General features: G+C 32.0%; 1 long non-coding RNA gene across 9 annotated transcripts; it reads right to left on the bottom strand.

Annotated features, from left to right (window-relative positions):
* Positions 1 to 5,333: 5,333 nt before the first annotated feature.
* Positions 5,334 to 8,371, bottom strand: LOC107479803 (uncharacterized). 9 transcript variants are annotated; one of them, XR_002372546.2, is made up of 7 exons: positions 8,076 to 8,364; positions 7,622 to 7,685; positions 7,427 to 7,530; positions 6,631 to 7,019; positions 6,011 to 6,259; positions 5,800 to 5,871; positions 5,334 to 5,561 (listed from the first exon to the last, which is right to left on the bottom strand). It is a non-coding gene; the product is annotated as an uncharacterized LOC107479803 (long non-coding RNA). The 9 variants fall into 9 exon arrangements; XR_002372550.2 differs by having other exon boundaries at positions 6,798 to 7,019; XR_002372547.2 differs by having other exon boundaries at positions 6,011 to 7,019; positions 7,626 to 7,685; positions 8,033 to 8,371.
* Between the last annotated feature and the right edge of the window lie 2,948 nt (positions 8,372 to 11,319).

Raw genomic sequence — 11,319 nt, 5'->3', positions numbered from 1 at the left:
CGAGTAGGATTCCGGTATTGAATGACTGTGACGAGCTTCAAACTCCTGAAGGCTGGGCGTGATGACAAACGCAAAAGAATCAATGGATTCTACTCCAACCTGATTGAGAACCGATATATGATTAGCCGTGCTGTGACAGAGCATTTGGACCATTTTCACTAAGAGGATGGGATGTAGCTATCAACATGGGTGATGCCTCCAGACGATTAGCCATGCAGTGACAGCGCATAGGACCATTTTTCCAAGAGGATTAAAAGTAGCCATTGATGATGGTGATGCCCTACATACAGCTTGCCATGGAAAGGAATAAGAAGGATTGGATGAATGTAAGAAGAAGGTAGAGATTCGAGAGGAGCACATCATCTCCATACGCCTATCTGAAATTCCCACTATTGATTTACATAAGTATTTCTATCTCTTTTTTATTTTTTATTTATTATTAATTTTCGAAATCCATAAACATTTAATCTGCCTAACTGAGATTTACAAGGTGACCATAGCTTGCTTCATACCAACAATCTCTGTGGGATCGACCCTTACTCACATATGGTATTACTTGGATGACCCAGTACACTTACTGGTTAAGTTGAATGGAGTTGTGAGCTTCTCTAACAGTGCCTGGAACTCTTGTATCACAATTTCGTCCACTAGTGAGCATCTTTCCTATCTTTTCCAAGTGAATTTTCATTTAAATATTTGAGTTTAATCAAGAATTAATTATCTTTTAGCCACTACGGATGCTACTTTGAGTCTTGTGCAATTCTGTTTATTTTAGGTAGCATTTGGCTGGATTTGGAGCACAAGAATTAAAGGAGATGACCAGCGAGGAGCGACGCATGCGCGTACCTGGCGCGTGCGTGTAATTTGGAAAGTTGCATAGCGACGCATGCGCATACCTAACGCGCACGCGTGATTTGGAGATTTGCACAACGATGCATGTGCATACCTGAGCGTACGCGTGACCCCCGAAGAAGACCATCGACGCGTACGCGTGACTGACGTGTACGCGTGACATGCACCACATGCAGAAAACACAGAAAACACTGGGGGCGATTTCTGGGCCCATTTTGGCACTCAAGTAAGGCATAGCTCCCTGCCAAGTTAGGCACGGATCTAGTGAAGCCAAATGGTCCCCACGTTACAAGGCGCGAATTATTTAATTAATTCTGATTTAAATTTAAATTTTAAAATAGGAAAAGGTATTATTTTAATTTTAGAAATTAGATTTTAAATTAATTAGGATTAGATATAAAAGATAATATTATTCTATTCTATTTACATTCCGCACTTTACAGTTTACCTGAATCTTTATTTTCTCTCTGAATCATGAGCAACTAAACCTACACTATTAAGGTTAGGAGCTCTATCTATTGTATGGATTGATACTATTATTTTTCTATTTTAATTCATGTTTTGATTTATATTTCAAGACTTATTTTCGTTCTTTATCTTATGAATTTGGGTGGAACGGAAGTATGACCCTCTTTTTAATTGAATTCTTGTATAACTTGGAAAAGCTCTTTACTTGTACAACAGCTTGAAAACAATTTCTCCTAACTTCTAATTATCTGGATTTAACGGGATACGTGACATATAATCCTCTTATATTTTGATAATTAGGATTCCTGTGGCATATAAACTAGAATTGAATTTCACCCTCTCATTGAAATTAATTGACCAAAGAATTGGCAGTTGATGAGAATTAGAGGAGACTAGAAAGGTCTATGGAATTAGGGTCTTATCACATATAGTTTGCCATGAATTAAATCTTGCATGATTAAAATAAATTAATAAGAAAAGTCAATCCGGAAAATAGATAACTCTGAAGCCTTAACTGCCTTCTTCATATTGTTTTCACCTTAATTTATTGCTTGCTTTCTAATTCTCTAAATTACAGTTTAATACTTTTGAACACTCAAACATTATTTTCTATTTGTCTGACTAAGCAATCACTCAATTATTGTTGCTTGATCCATCAATCCTCGTGGGATCGACCCTCACTCAACTGAGGTATTACTTGGTACGACGCGGTGCACTTGTTGGTTAGTTTGTGGTTGTAAGTTTTGCACCAACTGGGAGATTAGTAACCATCGCATTCTCTCCCAACATACTACCTTCCGAATGCGACGTCATCTTCGCCGAGGTTTGTTCGCTATAGGAACATTATCATTTGCAAATGACCCACCATTAGTATTAAAAACTTTGTCTTCCAAATGTACAATTCTTCCACTTCTAAGTTGCATACACTAGATCATTACAAAAACCTTTTGACATACTTGATTTCCAAAACTGTCCCACCGGGCGTGTTAATTTGTTATGAAGATTTTTTGCTAATCTAGTTTGGTTTGATATCTAATGATCTGGGAGTGAAACTTACTCATTTTGTTGGTACCAGTTTTTGAAAATGCATCAAAGGTAGTTATCTTTCTTTACATTTCAGATTTTCTTTTGTCATTTTAACCAAGTAAAAAGATCTTTGATGCACTTTTGAAAACTGGTACCGACAAGAGGAATAGGTTTCGTTCCCTGATCACTAGATATCGAACTAAACTAGATTTGTGAAAAATCTACATAACAAATTGACACGCTCGGTGGGACAGTTTTAAAAATGGCTGAAAACAAAAGAAGTGACTTTTGAATTAAAAAAAAAACAATAAACTACCTTTGACAAGATTGAAGGACTTTGAATTCAAATACAAAGTTTAGAAACTCTAAAGAAAATGAAAAGAACAACTTTGCTGAAAATATAAATTTGCAAAAAGAAAAAAATTACAAGAAATTTAAAAAAAAGTAAAAGACATGGAAGGAATTCTATAGAAAAGAAAGCTCTTGGCAGACTCAGAAATTTGCTGGAACGTGAGTGTGCGAGAGTATTTTTTAAAAACTGAATTCCAACCCTTTGTTCCTTCAAATCTTCAACTATTTATAAGACTCCTTAACCAATCAAATCCTAATGTATTTTTCATGTGCGTTAGTTCTTAGATAACCGTTCCCGCACTTTAGATTATGTTAATAACTGCCATCAATTGTCTTCACTTGTTGATTTTCACCCCTTTTTGATAACCTCTCTTCTTTCGATAAATTTTGTCGATCGAACCAATATCTCTCATCGATAAGTCCTTTTTTATGAGCCCTATGTCCTTCGAAGATACTAGTCAAGCTCTGGCCACAATACCTCAAAGCTTATTTTATTTTTATTAATAATTATGCTTTTTTCTATGTTTATATTAGTATTATTTACCTTGTTGTTTGGAGTAATAGGAATCTTTTTTAGCCAAGAAAGAACAAATTTGGATATATTATCCAAGTTGTTAATCCCTTCTATAAATCTGTTGCATCAAAATTTTTTAAATTTTTTCGATTAGTTTGAATTTTTAACAAATGCAACATTTTCGGTGAGTCTGTCTTTTCTCAAAATATTTATAGCATCTTTTATCTATAAGCCTGTTTATTTGGTTTTAGAAAATTTGAACTTAAAAAATATATTTAAAAAAATGTTCATAAAAAAAATTTTACAAAAAATAATCAATGCTATATATGATTGGTCATCTAATTGTGGTTATCTAGATGATTTTTATGGAAGTTTTTTCATTACAAATAAAAAAGAATTAGCTAAAATAAATCATTATATTGATAGACAAGTAATTGATGCTTTGGAATTGGTATCTTTAAGTTTTTTTTTTTTTGTGGGAGAGTCTATAAAATATATTGGGAATGGAAGAATTTCTTCATATACATATATTATTATCTTTTTTATTCATTCTTTTAGTAATTTACTCTTTTTTTATTTGTTTACTAATCTAACTAATATGAAACTTGGTAAGACAAGGAGATTAAATAATTGAAAAATAAGATTAATAAAAAATATTCTTTAAATGCTACGTTTATGTATTGAATTCTTTTTCTTTTCCTCATAATTCAAAAAGTTTTTTTTATTATTGCCAAAGAAATGAAATAAAACATAGGATAGAGGTATGACAGTTATAATCATCTATGACAATTATCCATTTTATGATTCAAAATTAATAAATTTTTTGAGAAACTCGTAAGTTGAGTAAAATAATTCAAAAAAATTTAAATTATTTTTTTATTTCTAGTTTTTAAATATTTCTATTTTTTCGTTCTATTCTAAAATAGAATATTTATTTATTTCTATTTCAAAATATTTAATAATTTAAAAGAAAGAAATAAAAAATATTAATAAAATAATCAAAATTATAATAATAAAAAAGAACTTTGTTTTTTAATTTGATTCTTGAATTTTTATAAAATAAAATTAACGCGTAGAAATTATGTTTGACATACAAGAATATAAATTGTTTACTATATAAAATTTGTTGCATGAATAATATCATTCTAAAAAGTATAATTTTAAGAAAATTCAACTTGACAAAAAATAGTCATAAGTTTATATCTTATAATTTAAATATCACCAAACTATAATGAAAAAATAAAATATTAATTTTAAAATATATAAAATATAATAAAATAAAAAAATTTAGATAACATATTATTTTCTTTCTTTAAGAAATAGTTTAGTTCTACACTTCTACTCTTATTTTTTCTATTTATAAAATATATATTCTTATTTTTATCTCTATTATTTACTTTTTTTTTTGAATTCGAATGCAAAATTAACTTCTTAAGGTTCATAATGAAATTCATTTCTCTTTAACAAAATATATATAACGATTGTTTATAATTTAAAATTTAAAAATACACTACAACAAAACAGCATTTTGGCAACAGTTTTTTTCTAATGTTTGGCGACAGTTTTAACTGTCACTAATGATTTTGCGACGGTTAAAAAAAGCGTCACAGATTTAGCGTTGCCAGCTGACATAGTGATGATTTTGGACCACCATTGGTAAGAAGTGTCGCTAAATTGTTTGTGACGGTTTTTGAAGTATAAAACCGTCACTAATTTGCAACACTTGTAAAGGTGTTTTTTATGATGTATTTTTGCGACGTTTTGAAACTGTCGTTAAATTACTAATTCGTGTGATAGTTTTTCTTATATTTCATAACTATTTTAAACCGTCACTAAATTACTATTTCTTATGACAGTTTTTAGGTATATTTAGTTATTATTTAAACTATCACAATATTTTTAGTGACGGTTTTTTTTATTTAAAACCGTAACTAAATTACTAGTTTCTGTGACAGTTTTTTCCTTTATTTAGTGACTGTTTTAAACTGTCATAATCTCTCCAGCATCAATGCTTTCTTTTATTAATTATTGCAAAAATTATTTCTATTATAAATAATAATTTATATGTCTACCAACAAAATAATAGATGGCATTATATTTCAACAAATTTAAACTCAATCACACAAGTTTTACAAATTAGAAATAATATATTTTAAAAGTTGAATTCTACAAGTTTTACATAGTCGTACTCCATAAAATCTAAATTCAAAAAATCCTAACTTAATCCAAACATATAAAGCTAACAATTGTACTTGTAACTTAATCCTCAACTTTTCTCTGCAATTTCGTTTTACCTTCAACCTTAATAGTATCCAGCTTCAACAATTGCTTCACAAACAACTCTTGTCCTCTGCAAATGAGATAATGCAATGATTAGAATGCATTTGGAGAATATTGCTAATAACAATTTTATAAGAAATCATGAAATGCAGTAAATAAACATGCTAATAAAGATGAAATTAAACCATGCTAGAATACATTAGTTAAGAAGAATGATCAACATCAAAGCCCCTGGATCATTACTGACAGTGACAATAACAATTAATATTTAAAATCCTACTATGATCAGCATCTATAAAGAAAAACACCTTTCCAGTAGACATGGATAATTCTCCCAACTGCTTCCATTTAGACTCAATCTGTACTTCCGTGGCAATTCTCTGATCAAAGAGGAGAAAAAAGGATAAGCAGTTCTCATAATCTAAAGTGAAACAAGAAAGTAATTAGTAAGTTACATTATAAAACTTTTATAAGTCAAAGGCTATCTTATTTCAGGCACATGAAAATTTTTTAACTTACCTTTGCAACCTCTAATCTCCCAGGCTGCATGGCTAGATCGAACCTATAGTCAGGGTCAGTAGCTACTTCCATTATTCCATGAAAAAAGGAACGCGAAAACTCACTATTCCCAAACAACTGCAGTTGATTTGCTTCATTGGTTTGATACTAAAATCGAGCCTCATCCAAGACATTTTTGCGCCCCAACATTATCCTTGGAAAAGCACTTGTGTATCTCGAACTATGTAGCTTTAGAAGAATGATATGGAGCTAGTAACAAATATCCACATGTAAGAAAAAAGATCAATTAACATCAAAGTTGCAAAATATGCAAAGCTAACATGATGAAACACACCATCATCAATAAAAGAAAAAGCATGGGCAATTAGTTTTAAATAAACCAACAAAAAACACGAAATAACTTGTAAAATTCAACTAGAAAAACAAACGACAACTTTTAAAAATTGACGATATTATTTCTTTAGAACAGAGTGGTAGTACAAATAAACCACTTTAAGAATGGCCACATTGGTAGTGGATTCACATTGGTAGTGGATTCGCATATTCTTAGCAAGGTTTAATTCACTATACAGTATTGAGCATGCACATAATTCTGTTGAAAAGAGTTAAAGCAATCTTACTAGTGGATAAAGATAGGTTATGACCAATAGAACGTGCAATTTGTCCCAATTTTTCTTTCAAGCTTTGAAAATTGAAAGATTCTAATTATTAGGCAATAAGTGGCACCTGTGGCTACTTAATTCAATTTGGATAACAATTTTGAATACAAGAGCAACAAGAACGTTACCTCAAATTCTACATTGCTTATAGCCTTGCAAGGAAGGTCAAATTCTTCCATGATGGCCCGATGTGCACTTATAAGCAATGTAAATGATAAGTAAATACCATACTTGAAATATAAAACCATGACGTGTAGGTAGATACTACCTGAGCTTCAGCAGTTTGATTACAAAATCAGTGGTGAAAGAGTGCAGATTCCAAAGAAAGAAACCATTTCCTCAATTCCTCCCTAGACATACAGGCAACAATTTAGTAATTTAGTTTACATGGAATTTTTTTGAACAAAAAAGAGGCACTTAGGATTTTATGTAAGTAGAAGGTTTTTATTTCTAATTTTAAACCCACTACTTTGATCTCAGTAAATCAACATTCAGGATCAATAATATGAGTTTGAAATACTGGGATGAGTAGTCAACTTCATTCTCCATAGACCAAATTCAAGAGTGTTAATGGTTTGTGCCTCATTTTACCAATTTATCCAATTCTAGCAATTTCCAATCAGTATTGGTAAAATGTTATTTATAGTATGATTCATTATTATTATGGTTAGCATCAAAGAAAAAGTGGAATGCATTTAAATGGCATGCAGGAAACAACAGTAAAAAAATGCAGAAAAGAGAGATAGAGAACTCCTACATTCTGCAATACACAAGACAGGGAACAAAATGATATATAATATCTTTGTTCAGAACCTGAGACGAATCTTGATGTCTCATATTTGTTTTCCACAGCTTATTTACCTGCACAAAAGAGTTTTACTTTCAAATAAAAATGCTCCAAATACTAAATGACATAATCAAATCAAATAGTAACCGATTAACGACGATTTACCCACTGTTTTTACCAATTTTTCCATTTTGTCCAGTTTCTTTCCCCTTGACAAGCCATCAGAGATCTATAACCAGCAATAAAAGCAAATTGAAACACTTCAAAAGCATGACAATGACGCAGTAACAGAAACTCAGTACAACTACACACAAATTTGATGCTAATCTAATACTTTAAAAAGAAAATAAAATAAACAATACAAGATTTCAGATCTTTAGTTGAACACAACACTCAAAGTAACTCAAACCTAGACAACCAGATCTTGCTCTCTTTTCTTTTTCTGTTTGCCTATAGTTTCTTATGTACGTCAGATTATCCAAACCCTAGGTAACAGAAGAGTAGGCGTTTTGAAACATTAATTGAACATGCACAGATCTTTCGAAATGGAAGAAGAGTAATAGAGGAAAGATTGACCTCGGAGCGATGGCAAAAGATTCGAAATCTTCTAGCCACTAACCTTCGGTGGAGACACGAACGGCGACCGGCGACCGGCGACACGGTGGCAAGCTACTCCAACCTCGAACAGAGAAGCCAGGGAGAACGGGGACAGCGGGAAGGAGGACGCCGAGCTACAAGAGAGGGCCTGGGCTACAAGAGAGGACACGGAGGCGTCGACAGCACGGACGGGGGCGGCACTGTCTCAGAATCGTTGCAGGGAGAACCTAGGGTTTTGGTTTAGTGATTTTGAACTTTGCTTGAGTTCAGAGATAGTGATTCACGAACAGTGCCGTTTAACAAGCACCGATTCAATTTCATTTTGAAAAATAGAAATGGTTCTCAGAAATAGAAAATAAAAAAGAAAAAAAAGTGAAAAACGAATAAATTGCTATGTTTCTTATTACTAGAACACTTAAATTTTTAGTGACGCTAAAAAAATTATATAAATAAGTGTCACTATTTTATTTAATAACGATTATTTAAATAAGGGTCATAAAATAAGTGTGCTATTCATTTAATTTAGTGTAGTGATAAATCTTAAACTATATCATAATAAAATTTTCGGTGATATTATATGATTAAATTATTTTAGTAATAATCAAGTTCAACTAATTAAGTTGATCCAACAATTTAAGGATTAATAATTAAAAATTTTAGCTAAAGAAAGAGAAAGAAAAAAGACGCATAAAAAAACCTAAATAAATTTAGTTACAAAAATAATTTGTTCACTACTCAATATTTCTCTAAAACTTTATTGGCTTTTGTATGCTTGGTATAAAGGTCATGAAGTAATAAAAGCCCATTTATTTTTTAACTTAAATAAAACTATATCTTTTATTTAAAAAAAAAAAACAATATATCTTTTATTTTAAATATAAAAATAACTAAACAGATACGGATAATAAAACTTAAACTTAAACTCAACACCATTGATTAAAAAAGCAAAGCGCTTATCATCTTGGTGATCTTATAGTATAGTTTTTTAAAAATAAAATCAAGACATTATTTAAATTTGTCTGAACATTTTAGAAAGAATATATGATTGACGAAAATAATATTAATTTAATATCAACTGAATTTCTTTTGTGAATTAATTTAGTTTCAAATTATACTATAATATGCACTAATTGATGAATGGATTTTTGCGTGATCTAAAAATTTACAATAAATTCTCGTTGTAAGTATAGTTTTTAAACCAACAATAATTCTTTCATACAAAAATTTAGTTATCACAAGTAACAAACCCCTAAAAATATAAACCGAAGTATTTAAACCTTGGGTCATTCTCCTTAGGAATTGCAATAAAATGTTCTTGTTAATGGTTATGAAGTATGTTTGGGGTTTTTGAGATAATAGACAAGAATTATAAATGGCAAAGGAAATAGACTAACAACTAACAAAGCTCTTGGCAAGGTATGAGAACTAGAAGTTCTATCCTAGCTATCCTTATCAATTGTGATGAGAATTCTTCATTGCTACCACTTGGTTAACCTCTAACCATTGAGAAAAGTCAAGTGGATGAATTAACTTGATTCCCCAAGTCCTAGCCAATTCCTAAGGAAAGACTTGTTTAGTGGCATTCAAGTAAATTAGCAATCTCTAATTATCAATCAACAAGAGAGTTTGATAACTCAAGTGTCATCAATTACTTTACTTAAGCCAAGATGAGAAAATTATATTCTAACATCTTTTCAAGCATTTAATCAAACACTTGGAAGGTATCAAAGGAAAGCAAGATAAAATTGGAAGAAAAGTAAATCTATAATTACTAATAGCAAGAAATTAACAATCAACAAATCAAATCAACAATAAAGGAACATAAATCATAAATTGCATTAAAAGAGAAATAGAAGAAACAAGAGTGCATCAACATAAAAGTAAAGAATTACAAGGAGTAAAGTATAAAATTAGAGAGAGGAGAAGTAGAGGAACAAGAAATTGTAAAGAAAAAGTAAATCAAAGCATGAATTAAACCTAGATCTAGAGAAGAATTAAACCTAATCCTAATCCTAATTCTAGAGAGAAGAGAGAACTTCTCTCACTAGAAACTAACTAAAGCCTAATAAAACTCAACTAAAACTAACTATCTAACTAATTGCCTCATCTCTCTTCAATTCTCAGGTTAAATAGCATCAGAAATGAGTTGGATTGGGCCCAAAATGTTTCAGAAATCACTGGCCACGAGTTGCCTTTAGTGAGTCATATTCGAGCATCGATGTGTATGCGTACATCACGTGTACGCATCCTTAAATGCCAGGAAACAATAACAAATCTTATATCTTTTCAAAGCCCCAAATGTTAGCTTTCCAACGCAACTAGAACCGCTTTATTTGGACTTATGTAGCTGAAGTTATGATCGATTAAGTGTGAAGAGGTGTTGAGGTGATTGGTGAATGAATGAAAAAGAGAGAGAGTGGTGGGGTAGGTGGGGATGCTGTGGGGTCCACAGATCCTGAGGTGTCAAAGAAAATTCATCCATGCACCAAGTGGCGAGCAAAAATGCTCCTTCTGCCAATTCTGGCGTTAAACGTCGGGCTGGTGCCCATTTCTGGCATTTAACGCCAGCTTCTTGCCCCTTCCTGGCGTTTAACGCCAGTCTGGTGCCCCTTTCTGGCGTTAAACGCCCAGAATGGTGCCAGACTGGGCGTTAAACGCCCATTTGCTGCCCTTACTGGCGTTTAAACGCCAGCAAGTTTTTCCTCCAGGGTGTGCTGTTTTTCTTTCTGTTTTTCATGCTGTTTTTTCTTTTTCAATTGATTTTGTTACTTCCCATGATCATCAACCTATATAAAATAACAAAGGAAAATAGATAAATATAACATTGGGTTGCCTCCCAACAAGCGCTTCTTTAATGTTAGTAGCTTGATAGTTGGCTCTCATGGAGCCTCACAGATACTCAGAGCAATGTTGGAACCTCCCAACCCCAAACTTAGAGTTTGAATGTGGGGGTTCAACACCAAACTTAGAATTTGGTTGTGGCCTCCCAACACCAAACTTATAGTTTGACTGTGGGGGCTCTGTTTGACTCTGTTTTGAGAGAAGTTTTTCATGCTTCCTCTCCATGGTTACAGAGGGATATCCTTGAGCCTTAAACACAAGGGATTCTTCATTCACTTGAATGATCAATTCTCCTCTGTCAACATCAATCACAGCCTTTGCTGTGACTAGAAAGGGTCTACCAAGGATGATGGATTCATCCATGCACTTCCCAGTCTCTAGGACTATGAAATCAGCAGGGATGTAATGGTCTTCAACCTTTACCA

Source organism: Arachis duranensis, chromosome 3, assembly GCF_000817695.3.
Source record: "Arachis duranensis cultivar V14167 chromosome 3, aradu.V14167.gnm2.J7QH, whole genome shotgun sequence".
Taxonomy (NCBI): domain Eukaryota; kingdom Viridiplantae; phylum Streptophyta; class Magnoliopsida; order Fabales; family Fabaceae; genus Arachis; species Arachis duranensis.
This window is presented reverse-complemented; position numbering and strand designations above follow the sequence as displayed.